At 46.4% G+C, this 14763-nt stretch overlaps 1 non-coding gene across 1 annotated transcript; it reads left to right on the top strand.

The window, feature by feature from the left end:
* The first annotated feature begins 4337 nt into the window (after positions 1-4337).
* LOC138796159 (U2 spliceosomal RNA) lies at positions 4338-4520 on the top strand. Its single transcript, XR_011363760.1, has one exon. It is a non-coding gene; the product is annotated as a U2 spliceosomal RNA (small nuclear RNA).
* Positions 4521-14763: the final 10243 nt, after the last annotated feature.

Consider the following 14763-nt stretch of genomic DNA (forward strand, 5'->3'; position numbering starts at 1 on the left):
AGACAATCCCTACGCTGGATAGGTGTAACACATAAAACGCAGACAGACAGACAAACAATAATGGAAGGTCAACTAGCCAAGTCAGAAACCGAACGAGCAACGCAGTACAGAATCAGGAAGAAGCGGGTAGTCAGGGGACAGGCAAAAAGTCCAAATCCAGGTAGAGCAATATAGAAGGGATCAGGCAGAATGCAGGGAATAACTGGGAAGCTGGGATCAGTAGAACCAATAGCCAGCGAAGTGCGCTGGCAGTGAGAACACTTTATACTGGGTCAGGAGGCCGGACCAGCACACCATTGGTCCGACCTTCTGATCCCAGATACACAGCAGCTGGCATGCTACAGACTGAGTGGCGGAGCGATCCGCCCCTCAGCCCGAGCGTGATGCCGTTCAGCTGCACAGTCTGGGCGGCCGCCACGAGTGACACGGAGCTGCGGCCGCCACGAGTGACACGGAGCTGCGGAGCCGGGTGACATCACCCGGCTCGGGCGGCCGTGTCGGCGCTGAGTCCTAGCGCCGACAGAAGGAGTTGGGACCGAAGAGGACGCCGCAGGAGCCCCGGCAGGTGAGTTCCTAACGCCTTCAATTTAAATTTTAAAATCAAATCGACTTCAATTCAAGTGCAATTTTTACTGTTCAAAGGAACAGACAGTGATAATGGTGAATCCTAATTTAGCATCCTTGTGTTATCCATTTCAAACCATCTGATCTTTGGATGTGAACTTGCGCAGGTTCTCTGCCATCCTTTTATTTTTTTAGCTCGGGGCCTCTTAAGAAGACTGTATTGTTATTCTTCGTCCCTACCTCCAAAGAGATGCCTATCACGCACAACTGCATGAGGGTGTGAGGCTAAATGTAGCCATAATCCGGCTATTTTAGTTTTAGGCGCAGCAGCACTGCCGTGGGTAAGCGCCAACAGGCGGTGCTCAAACTGCTGAACAGCACCTTCTACCTTCCTTGGATGTTTTAGCCGTTTTGAACGCAGGATTGACCAGGCCTTTTACCAGTAGCTTCTTTCCTTCCTTGGATGTTGTAGTAGCCTTTTTGAAGGCAGGATTGACCAGGTCTTTTTAATACACAGGCTACCGCACTTGCCGTCTTTTAGAGACTCTTTAAATGATTGAAAGTGTATTTGATCAAATTCCATGGCCTCTTAAGCAGACTGTATTGTTCTCTGTGTCCTCACTGCCATGCTCTGACGTCACACTACGTCTGCGGAGGAGTGGGACTGGTTGCCGGGGGCCCGCCGATCGCGCCCCCGACAACCAGCCAGCTGTTTTATTTTAGTCTTTTTGGTCTAGCTGTGGTCGGGGCCTCACCACCCCTGGTCGAGAGTCATCAGGTGTACCCTTGATGGTCACTGACAGCTGGCCTAGCCAGTTAGCTGTCAGCACCCGGGTTCGTGTGTAATTAGCAGTGAACTTGATTGCGTGTGACAAGGGGCGGAACCTGGTGGCGGCTCTGCAACTCGGCAGCCTCACACATGTACCGTGCCTGGCCCACGTCTTCAACCTAATGTTGCTGCGGTTCCTTAAAGCTTACCCCAATGTGGCTGACTTGCTCAACAAGGTGCACCGCATCTGTGCGCATTTCCGCAAGTCAACTGGCATCCATGTTGACTACTGGTGTGCCTGCCCTTGCATCCTTGTTGCTGGTCCTTAACTGGCATCCATGTTGACTACTGCTGGGCCTTAACTGGCATCCATGTTGACTACTGGTGTGCCTGCCCTTGCATCCTTGTTGCTGGTCCTTAACTGGCATCCATTGTGACTACTGCTGGGCCTTAACTGGCATCCATGTTGACTACTGGTTTTAGACAACACAGATTACTGAATGTTCACTCTCCTGGACCCTTGGTAGAAACCGAACATTTCCACTGTCATTCCTGCCGAGGAACGCAGTATGACAGTGAGTGAATCAATATCAACAGGCCCTGGTGCAGAAGCTGAAAATATACTTCCCATCTGACACCACTAGCTCCAGAGGACGTAGTTTTGTGGGCTAAAGAGTGGGGAAGAGGAGCAGTGGAGCAGGCAGCTTGTCAAGGGGCAGGGGAACACTCTCCAAGGCCTTTGACAGTTTCATGGCACCCCAGCAAGACTATGTCAACCGTCCCCAGTCTAGACAGAGTAGGGGGGAAGCCTTCAGGAAGATGGTGAGGGAGTACCTTGCTGACCATACCACCGTCCTTCCCGATCACTCTGCTACCTACAACTACTGGGTTTCAAAGCTGGATACGTGACCCCAACTGGCGCTTTACGCCTTGGAGGTGCTGGCCTGCCCTGCCGCTAGCGTGTTGTCAGAGCGGGTCTTCAGTGCAGCTGGTGCCATCATCACTGATATGCGCACCCGCCTGTCCACTGACAGCGCTGGCAGGCTGACGTTTATAAAAATGAACAAAGCCTGGATTTCACCTGAATCCAGCTGTCCACCCGGGGAAAGCAGCTGAACATGAAGATTCTTGGTATCTCCTCTCCTCCTCCTCCTCCTTCTCCTCTTCCTACAATTCTCAGCCAACTGCCAAGTCTTCTTCTGCCATGCAGAGTCTGGCATAACTATTGTGAGGCTCAATTGCTTCCTCACTCCTAATGGTTCTCTGTGTCCTCACTGCCATGCTCTGACGTCACACTACGTCTGCGGAGGATCGGGACTGGTTGACGGGGGCCCGCCGATCGCGCCCCCGCCAACCAGCCTGCTGTTTTTTGGGGTTTTTTTTGTGGAGCCGTGGCCGGGGCCTCACCATCCCCGGTCGAGAGGCATCAAGTCTACCCTTGATGGTGAGTGCTGACTGACAACTGGCCTAGCCAGTTAGCTGTCAGCACCCGGGTTCATGACCACTACATATCCCAGCCCCTTGACTCACTCCAATTTTTGGGTGGACTCACTTGTAATGGCTCTCTTTGTCTGGCCTAATTTTTGGGAGGCTCACTAGCTTCCTCACTCACTTGTAATGGCTCTCTGTGTGCTGAATGCCATGCTGTGTCTGGCCTGGTTTTGGGGAGCCTCACTAGCTTCCTCACTCACTTGAAATGGCTCTCTGTGTGTTCAAGGCCCTGCAGTGTCTGGCCTAGTTTTAGGGAGCCTCACTAGGTGTGCCTGCCCTTGCCTCCTTTTTGCTGGCCCTTAACTGGCATCCATGTTGACAACTGCTGGGCCTGCCCTTGCCTCCTTTTTGCTGGGCCTTAACTGGCATCAATGTTGACTACTGCTGACTACTGGTGTGCCTGCCCTTGCCTCCATGTTGGCTACTGCTGGGCCTTAACTGGCATCCATGTAGACTACTGCTGGGCCTTTACTGGCATCCATGTTGACTACTGCTGACTACTGTGGTGCCTGCCCTTGCCTTCATGTTGGCTACTGCTGAGCCTTAACTGGCATCCATATTGACTACTTCTGACTACTGGTGTGCCTGCCCTTGCCTCCATGTTGGTTACTGCTGATCCTGCCTGGCCTCCATGTTAACTACTGTTGCTCCTGCCTGGCCTCCATGTTGGTTACTGTTGCTCCTGCCTGGCCTCCATGTTGGTTACTGTTGCTCCTGCCTGGCCTCCATGTTGGCTACTGCTGATCCCGGCAGTTCTCTGTGTGCTCAATGCCATGCAGTGTTTGGCCTAATTTTGGGGAGGCTCACTTTCTTCCTCACTCACTTTTAATAGTTCTCTGTGAGCTCACTGCCATGCTAGGTCTGGTATAATTTTTGGAAGGCTGACTGGCTACGGCTTCTACCTTGTTGACTTTGAGGTTGTCCTCACCGCTATGCTGTGTCAGGCTGAATTTTTGGGTGGTTCATGATAAGCTACCTCTGTTTTAATGGTTCCCTGTGTTCTCACTGCCATGCTGTGTCAGGCTGAGTTTTTGGGTGGTCCCTATGCCTACCTCTGTTTTTAACCAGGCTGTTGCACAGAATTAGGCATAATGGTGCCATTAGGCAGCCTCAGAGGCATGCATACATGCTGCCCCTGCTGTTTCCTGTCCATTTCCGTTGTGTTTCCATCAATTTCTGAGGTTGACAGGTTTTCACACGACCTTCTCTCTACCGAACTTGAGTCCCCTCAAAAAATGCTCGAGTCTCCCATTGACTTCAATGGGGTTCGTTACTCGAAACGAGCACTCGAGTATCGGAAAATACTCGGCTCGAGTAACGAGCACCTGAGCATTTTAGTACTCGCTCATCACTAGTAGCTATCTATACATAGATTTGATACATAGATAATCATATAGAACGATGGATGGATGGATGGAGAGGCAAACAGATGCAGGAAGACAGAACGAGGAGGGAAGACATACAGACAGAGACAGGCAGACAGGCAGAGAAAGGTAGACAGAGGCAGGCAGAGACAGACTCTCAAAATAATAATAGAAAAATCTGTTCTTATCAGTTTAATATCTGATATGTCCCCTATCTGGGGACCATATTTTGAATGGATTTGTAGAACAGGGAGATAGTAAAAGAGCTTGCTGTGTCCTCTCTCCAGGCATTGACCTGGTATTGCAGTGCTTCCAGGTTCAGTGCACCCCCCAAATGTGTTGCCTAAAAACAGAACCCCTCAAGGGTGCACAGCCGCACCTCCAAATAAAGTCAGCTGCACCCGAAATGGCATTGCAAGAAACACCTCCCAAGTGGGGTGCGCAGCTGCACCCCAAGATTTAAGGCTTGGCATTGCTAATAAAAGTTTGTTTGGTAAACACTTGTTTGTCTCTGGCAGCCTGTTGCCATGGCAACAAGCTTGTTTACCACTAGCCTGCCAGGGCAGGGCTGGTGATGTAATCAAGGCTGTGCTGACATATACAGCTGACAGAAAGGCTAGCAGTTCATCTGCAGGAAGGCAACCAAGCAGGTAGGCTGGTTGGTTGGTTGCTTGCTTGCCAGCAAGGAAGACGCAGGTAGGTGCGGTCTAAAACCATTTAATTTGGATTCTTTGGGGGCCAGTGTATGCTTTTGTTAATACGACTGCACTGATGAGAATTCACCATAGTTTTTCTTTAATAAATAGTTATCAATGTGTAGCTATCCATTGTGGGAGATTAGCTCTGTGGAGCAGGGCAAACAGCAGGATTGGCAGTCAGAGACAGTGACACAAACTTTTATAAAACAGAGATGCCCCTGTTTATTGAAACCAAAAGAAATTCAGCCTTACCTACAGGCACAAAATAAAATAAGTCCTGCTCGTCTGAGCTCTAACTAACACAGCAAATCCTAGCTAAAGAGGTGACTTGCTACCAGTTACCCAACATAAAACAACATCAGTTGGTACAATACCGGTGTGGCTCAAAGTCCCAGCAGAAGCTTTAGCAGCCCTGACCCTCTCCACAGCCAGGAGAAACCTCCACGCACAGCCACAGCTCTATACACTCTGTGCCTCCACTTATGAGACCTGTGATCAGTGGCCTCCAGCACCTGGGCTGACTTGGCCAGATAGAAAAACCTGGACTGGCCAGAAAGGGAATGACAGGCCCCACTACCAACCTGCCTGTCATTCCATAAAAATCCAGGCCCTTTTACAGCAACTAAAAACAGTCCCATAGCAAGTAGTTTGCTATGGGTTTTAACTTTCCTGGATTCCTCCATATCTCATCCAGCTTTCCCTGGATGAGGTATGGACTTTCGGGAACCTAGTGTTCACATATGACCTGTACCTCGGGGAGATATAGCGATTCCCAACCACAATCCCTGTCACTGTCTCACACCATACATAGATTAGATACATATAGACCGATGGATGGAGAGGCAGACAGATTCAGGTAGACAGAACGAGGCAGGAAGACAGACATGCCGACAGAGACAGCCAGACAGAGGCAGGCAGAGACAGACTCTCAATAATAAAAAAAAATCTGTTGTTATCAGTTTAACCCCTTAGGGACCAAGCCTATTTGGACATTAATGACCAGGCTCCTTTTTCAAAATGTAACCTGTCTCACTTTATGCGCTTATAGCTCAGTGATGCTTTAACGTATGCTAGCGATTCTGAAATAGTTTTTTCCTAACATATGGTACTTTATGTTAGTGGCAAAATTTGGTCACTGTCTTGTGTGTTTTTTGTGAAAAACATCAAAATATCATGAAAAATTTGCACTTTACGAACTTTGAAATTCTTTGCTTCTAAAAAAAGAAACTCATATCACATAAATTAGTTAGTAAGTTACATTATCAATATGTCCTATTCTGGCTTCATTTCGTAAACATATTTCACTTTTTTCACGGGGCTTAGAAGTGTATCAGCAAATTATGAAATTTTCATAAAATTTCCAAAACTGATTTTATTTAGGGTCCAGTTCTTTTTTTAAGTTGATTTAGGAGGCTTGTATACTGGAAACCCCCATAAGTGACCCCATTCTGGAAACTAGACACCTTAAAGAATTAATCTAGGGGTATAATGAGCATTTTAATCCTACAAGGGCTGGAGGAAAGTATTCACAATTAGGCTGGAAAAAAATGGAAAATAGAAATTTTACAATAATATATTTGTTAAGATTAGAGTATCTCATTTTCATAATAAACATGAGAGAAAATGCACCCCAAATTTTGTAACGCAGGTTCTCCTGAGTACCCCATATGTGGGGGTAAACCACTGTATGGGCACACAGCGGGGCTCAGAAGGGAAGGATCGCCAATTAGCATTTCCAGTTCAGATTTTGCTGAAGAAGTTTCTGAGCGCCAGGTGCGTTTGCAGAGCCCCTATAGTGTCAGCAGAATAAAACCCCCCCAAAAGTCACCCCATTTTGGAAAGTACACCCCTCAAAGAATACATCTTGGGTGTGGTGACCATTTTGACCCCACAGGTTTTAGAGGAAAGTATTCAAAAGAAGACAGTAAAACTGAAAAAATAGAATTTTTCCAATAATATGTTTGTTTAGTTTGAAATTTCTCAATTTCACGAGGAACAGGGTAGAAAACTCACCCCAATATATGTAACGCGGGTTCTCCTGAGTATAACGGTACCCCATACGTGGGCATAAACCACTGTATGGGCACACAGCAGGGCTCAGAAGGAAAGGAGCGCCAATTAGCATTTTCAGTGCAGATTTTTCTGTTGAAGTTTCTGAGCGCCAGGTGCGTTTGCAGTGCCCTTGTAGTATCTGCAGAAGAGAAACCCCCTAAAAGTCATCCCATTTTGGAAAGTGAACCCCTCAATGAAGTCATCTTGGGGTGCAGTGAGCATTTTGACCCCACAGGTATTAGAGGAAAGTATAAAAAATTAGACAGTAAAAATGAAAAACTAGAATTTTTCCAATAATATGTTTGTTTAGTTTGAAATTTATCTACTTCACAAGGAAAGGGAGAGAAAATTCACCCTAAATTCTGTAGCGCAGGTTCTCTTGAGTACAACGGTACCCCATATGTGGGCATAAACCACTGTATGGGCACACAGCAGGGCTCAGAAGGAAGGGAGCGCCAATTAGCATTTTCAGTGCAGATTTTTCTGAAGAAGTTTCCGAGCGCCAGGTGCGTTTGCAGAGCCCCTGTAGTGTCTGCAGAAGAGAACCCTCCAAAGTCATCCCATTTTGGAAAGTGCACCCCTCAAAGGAGTCATCTCGGGGTGCAGTGAGCATTTTGACCCCACAGGTAAAAAAAATTTTTTAAATGAGATTACAGGTAATCTGGGGTGGTGACGGGCAACCTGGGAGTGTTTACTTGCTATCTGGGGTGGTGACGAGCAATCTGGGTTTTTTTACTGGATATCTAGGGGTGTTTACTGGCTATCTGGGGGTGTTTACTGGCTCTATGGGGTGGTAACGGACAATCTGGAGGTGTTTACTGGATATCTGGGGTGGTGACGGGCAATGTGGGGGGGGGGTCACAGGCAAACTGGGGTGGTGATTGGCAATCTGAGGGAGCAGTGACAGGCAATCTAGGGTGGTTACCCGCAATCTGGGGTGGTTACGGGCAGGGATGGTCCGAACCCGCCGAGGTTCGGCTGAACCCGAACGCTCTGCATCGGAATCCTGCTGTCTGCCAGCTCCGTGCAGTGGGCGTATACAGTGGGAGGACTGCCTGGAAAACTGGGATACAGCCTATGGCTATGGCTGTATCCCAGTTTTTCAGGCGTTCCTCCCGCTGGATCCGCCCGCTACACGGAGCGGGCAGACAGCGGTAATCATTGCGGATGGTTCGGGTTCGTTACGGGCAATCTGTGGCAATCTGTAGTGGTTACAGGTAATCTTAGTGGTTACAGGTAAACTGGAGTGGTTATGAATAATCTGGGGTGGTTACAGGTAATGCGGGGTGGTTACAGGTAATCTGGGGTGGTTACAGGTAATGCGGGGTGATTATGAATAATCTGGGGTAGTTACAGGTAATGCGGGGTGGTTACAGGTAATGTGGGGTGGTTACAGGTAATCTGGGGTGGTTACAGGTTATGCGAGGTGGTTACAGGTAATCCGGGGCACTTGACTTTTTATCCCGTCACCAATGATTTATGGTGACAGGGGATAAAAAGTGACGGCAGCATTTGGAACAAGTGATCAGTGGTATATAGTATATACCGCTGATCACTTGTACCAGGACCACATCGGCTAGTCCCCGATCATTGCCCCATGCTCTCTGCCACCTCTGGTGGTGGAGAGAATGAGAGTTTGATCTTTTTTTAAGGGTACAAACACACTTGCCGTATCCGCAGCGAGTTTCTGGCTGCGTATTCGCAGAGAGACTCGCTGCGGATCCCAGCCCTGTGTACTCAATGGCAGAGTTTGTCTGCCATTGAGTACACAGGGCCGGGATCCGCAGCCAGCCTCGCTGCGAATGCGCAGCTAAAAACTCGCTGCGGATACGGCAAGTGTGTTTGTACCCTAAGGAATTAATCACTGTAAACACTAAGGTTATTCCGGGGGGGACAGGACATATATTCATCTCCTCTCACTGTGGATTCACAATAAGAGGAGATGAAAGCATCCAGTGCCCGTTATCGGTGCCCGCCGTTATACTGTTAATAACGGAGATCGCCGGTGCGGGGACTGGCCGGGACTGAACCCACACTCTGCCTCAACCCCTCAGCTACCTCCGATAGCTGAGAGGAGGGGGCTGCAGGCCTTACCGGCGCTGCTGCACTATTCTGTGCCATTGCCATAAAGAGCTGATGGCAGCAGAATAGAGCCCATTAGTGACCGCCCTAAAAATCCGTATCGGCGGTCACTAATAACATAATACATGTAGTCTCTGGGTCACTATGGTTACGGCGATACCACATTTGTGTAGGTTTTTTTTTTAACTATTACCACTTTGGCGCAATAGAAACTATCTTCCTAGCAAAAACCCACAAAAACTGTTGCCACATTGCAAGATCCATAGCGTTATCTTTTGCGCGACAGAGCTGATTTTGGGCTTATTTTTTGCAGGAAGATCTGTAGTTTTTATTGAGGTATTTTCTAAAGAAGATTGATAAAATACAGCTATTTTACAGTTTTTTTATATTTTTTTTTTTACAGCGTGTGTCGTGCGATATAATTATTGACATCGTTTTATAGATTGGGTCGTTATGGACGTAGCGATACCAAATATGTATAGGATTTGTGTTTTTGATCTGTTTTTATGTAATGGTTTATTGTGTATGGGGAATGTAATGCATTTTTATTATGGGGGAGGGGGGGCTGGGGGGAATGTGTTTGGTGCACTTTTTTTTACTTTTACACTAGTGTACATTACTGTACACTAGTGTAACACTTTGATCACCTTTTACAATACACTACACTGCTTCTGCAATACAGTGTATTGTATTATGTGACCATCCTGCTGACAGGCAATAGCCACAGCCACCCCTGTCAGCAGGATGGCTTATCCATGGTAAGCCCGGGTCCTTCATTAGGCCCCCGGAGTTACCATGGAGACATCGGGGAACCGGACGGCACCGCGGGACATCGCGATCACGTGAGTGGACCTGTGGCATTTAACGGGTTAAACTGCCCGGAGCAGAGAATCCCGCTGAGTTTATCCGAGAGAATTGCTCAGTGTAAACCCACCCTATGGGAGGGCTCAGGTGCCTCTGCTCTCAGCTCAAGGAATTGACTTGTCAATTCTTTGAGAGAGGAGATGCTTGAGCCCTCCCATACTGTGTTGCAAGAAAAACTATAAGTTCTTCTATGTATGCTGATAGTCAGGTCTGATCCATAAGCAAGTACAGATTTGCAGTGACTTGGGAACAGAGCTGGAGATCTAAGAAAGGCTGACACCCCTGGATTCAGAGTATGCAGCCCAGCCCAGAGAGGCATGGGTTAAAGCTATTAACCCCATTCCTCCATGGGCTAATCTGTGTCCGGGAGATGCAGACACAGGGAATTTGCTTTCTCTCCCCTGTGCCTGTATCTTGCACTGCACCCAGTCCATTGAGTAAGGAAGGGGGCACTTAACCCACTTCTTTGCTGGTATGGATGCTGTGTGAAATAAGTCTGGCCCCCAAGAGGTTAAGTGTGAATGCAATGCATCCACATTTAACCCCTTGGTTGCGCTGCCAGACTGTAAGCAGCTATCTGTAAAGATGCTGCATACTGTAAGGAGTAGAACACCTGTCACAATGATGGGTGTTCTACTACTGCCTTTTTTGTCTCATCTCTTTGTTTTTCAGATATCGGTATATGGAGGATTACATCAGATTTCGTGGACTACGTCGATGACCAGCAGATTTTTTATATATATAAAATGGTCAACGAGGGGTCTGGGGGTGTTTTTTTGTTGTTTTTTTTATAAAAAAAAATATTTATCAATTTTGTCTTGTGTTTTTTTTCTTCTTTATATTACAGGCTTAGCAGTGGAAGCTGTCTGATAGACGGCATCCATTACTAAGTTGGGGCCTAGTGTTAGCCGGTATAAAAAGGCTTACACTAACCCCACCCCATTTTTACCCCAGTACCCACCACACCAGGGGTACTGGGAAGAGCTGGTTACCAATAGTTCCGTAGGGTAAAAAATGGCGCTCCCGGACTGGTACTGGCGCTTCTCACCCTAGAACTACTAGTTTGCTGCTGTATGGTTTTTTAACCTGGCTGGGTATGGAAAAGAGGGGAACTCTACCCACTATTTTTTTTTAATGAATATTATTTATTTAAATCATTGCTTTTTTTTTTTTTTTTTTTTTTTTAACAAAAGTGACTGTGACTGGGACGGGTGAAAGTGTCTCATAGAGAAGTGTGAGGCGCCCAAGCCAGTGATTGAACATAAACCAAGACAGAACACACAGTTAGGGTATAAACCCACACACCGTATACACAGCGTATTTACTATTTACTATGAAATACACAACAAATACGCAAAAAATACGCAGCAGATTAGATCTAAATAACTGAACACAGCATCAAATCTGCACCATCAAACTGCTGCGTATTTGCTGTGTATTTGCTGCATATACGGTGTGTGGGTTTGTATCCTTAGGGTATAAACATACACACCGTATACGCAGCGTATTTACTGCTGCAATATGCAGCAAATACGCAACAAATACGCAGCAGATTAGATCTAAATAACTGAACACAGCATCAAATCTGTACCATCAAATCTTCTGCAGATCTGCTGCGTATTTGCTGCGTATCTGCTGCGTATACGGTGTGTGTGTTTGTACCCTAAGCGCTTCCCTTCAGCTGTGCAATAAGAAAAGTGGAGAGTGAGACACCAAGTGCAAAATGGCACTCATCATCCCAGAGTGTGGCAGAGTGAGATACCTTTTGACAGGTGGAATAAAGGCACAGGGGGAGATTTATCAAAGGATGTAAAATTTAGACTGGTGCAAACTGCCCACTGCAACCAATAACAGCTCGGCTTTCCTTTCACCAGAGCTGAAAGCTGAGCTGTGATTGGTTGCTGTGGGCAGTTTCCACCAGTCTAAATTTTACACCCTTTGATAAATCTCCCCCATAGTGTTGGGATGGGGAACCTTTGGCCCTCAAGCTGTTGCAAAACTACAATTCCCATCATGCATGGACAGCCAAAGCTTTGCTTTGGCTGTCCATGCATGACAGAAATTGTAGTTTTGCAACAGCTGGAGGGCCGATGCGGTTCCCTATGGCTGGTGTAGTGGTACTCCTGTACTGGGACACTAAACCACTGTTATAAGCTACTATATATCCTGCAGGAGATATTTATTTACTTTTAGAAACAGTGCTCTCTGCTGACATCTCTGGCCGATTCAGGAACTGTCCAGAGAAGGAGAGGTTTTCTATGGGAATCTGCTGCTGCTCTGGACAGTTCCTGACTCGGCCAGAGATGTCAGCAGAGAGCACTGTTTCTGAATGTAAATAAAACAACACTTCCTGCAGGACATACAACAGTTTATAACTATGGGAAGACTTAAGATTTTTAAATAGAAGTAAATTACAAATCTATATAACTTTTTGACACCAGTTGATTTGAAAGAAAAAAAATTTTCGCTCGGCAACCCCTTTAACCCTTTGAGGACCAGGCCCAAAATGACCCAGTGGACCGCGCAAATTTTGATCTTAGTGTTTCCGTTTTTCCCTCCTCCCCTTCTAAGAGCTCTAGCACTCTCAGTTTTCTATCTACAAGCCATGTAAGTGCTTGTTTTTTACAGGAATAGTTGTACTTTGTAATGGCGTCATTCATTTTACCATAACATGTATGATGGAATTCCAAATATATTATTTATGAAGATATAAATTGGTGAAATCGCAAAAAAGAATGCAATATGGTAACGTTTGGGGGGTTCCTGTGTCTACGTAATGCACTATATGGTAACAGCGACATGACACTATTATTCTATAGGTCAGTCCGAACACAACCATATGCAGGTTACACAGATTCTCTAATGTTATATATTTTTTTTTTTATGAAATCCGTTTTTTTGCCAATTAAATATTAATAAAATGGGCCTATTGTGACGCTTATAACGGTTTTATTTTTTCACCTATGGGGCTGTATGGGGTGTCATTTTTTCCGCCATGATCTCTAGTTTTTATTAATACCATATTTGTGAAGATCGGACGTTTTGATCACTTTTTATTGATTTTTTTTAATATATAATGTAACATAAAATCGGTAATCTGCGCACTTTTTCCCCTCTTTTCGTGTACGCCGTTTACCGGTCGCAATGACGCTTGTTATATTTTAATAGATCGGACAATTACGCACGCTACGGTATATTATATGTTTATCTATTTATTCATTTTTATATGTTTTATTTATATAATGGGAAAGGGGGGTGATTTAGACTTTTATTGGGGGAGGGGTTTTGGGGTAGTGTGTTAGTGTTTTGAACTTTTTTTTTTTTACACATTTGAAGTCCCTTTGGGGGACTTCTACATTCACTAGTTTGATTTTTACACTGATGAATGCTATGCCATAGGCATAGCATTGATCAGTGTTATCGGCGCTCTGCTAATTGAGCCTGCCTGTGCAGGCTCAGTGTAGCAGATCGCCGATCGGACCGCACGGAGGCAGGTGAGAGACCTCCGGCAGTCCGTTTTACCGATCGGGACCCCCGCAGTCACACTGTGGGGGTCCCGATCGGTAAGTGACAGGGGACTCCCCCTGTCACTTACACTTAAACGCTGCGGTCGCGCCGCGATCGCGGCGTTTAAGGGGTTAATGACACGCGGCAGCGCGATCGCTGCAGCGTGTCATTACCGGTGAGGTCCCGGCTGCTCACTGCAGCCGGCCCCCACCTCCTATGAAGCGCGCTCCGCTCCGGAGCGCGCTTCATAGCGGGAATAACACCCATGACGTAAGGTTACGTCATGGGTCGTCTGGGGACAGACTTCCATGACGTAACCCTACGTCCAGGGTCGTCTAGGGGTTAAGTAACAAGGGGGCTCACTATATGTACATATATAGTTTTTGTCTGTATTGCAAACTGTCACTACAAAGTACAATCGGTAATGTAAAAAAACAATCCCCCATATGACTCTCTAGATGAAGAAAAAATAGGTAAATATATACAGTGGTAAAAGAGTAACTTGGATTGGGAGCGTTTTGCAAGAAGAGCTTACAGTTTTTCAAAAGTGTAACTTGGTTTAAGTGCTTACTGTCCTGGTTGGTATTGCTTTGGTTTAAGTGCTTCCTGTCCTGTGGAGATAATCCTGCCATAGCTGTAACCCCTCTGTCCCCGGACAGAGAGTGCTGCTGTACTATGCTCATCCTATACCCTGCTCATTGCTTCCTGCAGTCTCTGTCATCCCTTGTGTTTACCATCCTCTGCATTCCTGCTATAATGTGCCTGAACTCACACTCAGCCATTCACACTGCTGTATAGAAAAGTTTCTGTCACTGTCCTCCTGCATAGCTCTATGATTCTCACTTCCTGATTGGTCCATGCTGAACACACCCCCTTTCCTATTGCTGTCATGTGACCACTCAGACCTCTGACAGCAGCCCTGCTTCTCTATTCTCGCCTGTTGTACTACCCTACTGCATTATGGGGATCTGCAGTTCCTTCCTGTATTTACAAACTGCAGCTGTTTTTCATTCTTATGCACTTACTATACATTATACACCACATGCTGATTGCTATACTGTACAGTAACTTATAATATAACATATCCAGCTGTTTCTAAATGTTTGTTTCATCTGTTTTACATGTTATTCAGAATAAAAAAATCATTATTTTTGGGGTGTGGAACCAATTGTGTGCATTTCAATGATTTCTTATAGGAAATTTTCATAGGAGGTGCGGGCCGGCTGCAGTGAGAAGCCCGGCCCTCACCATTAATGACAGGCTGCAGCGATCGCGCTGCAGTGTGTCATTAACCGCTTAAACTACCGCAGCGTTTAAGTGTAAGTGACAGGGGCAGTCCCCTGTCACTTACCGATCGGGACCCTCCGTGCGG

The sequence above is a fragment of the Dendropsophus ebraccatus genome, chromosome 6, assembly GCF_027789765.1.
Source record: "Dendropsophus ebraccatus isolate aDenEbr1 chromosome 6, aDenEbr1.pat, whole genome shotgun sequence".
NCBI lineage: Eukaryota > Metazoa > Chordata > Amphibia > Anura > Hylidae > Dendropsophus > Dendropsophus ebraccatus.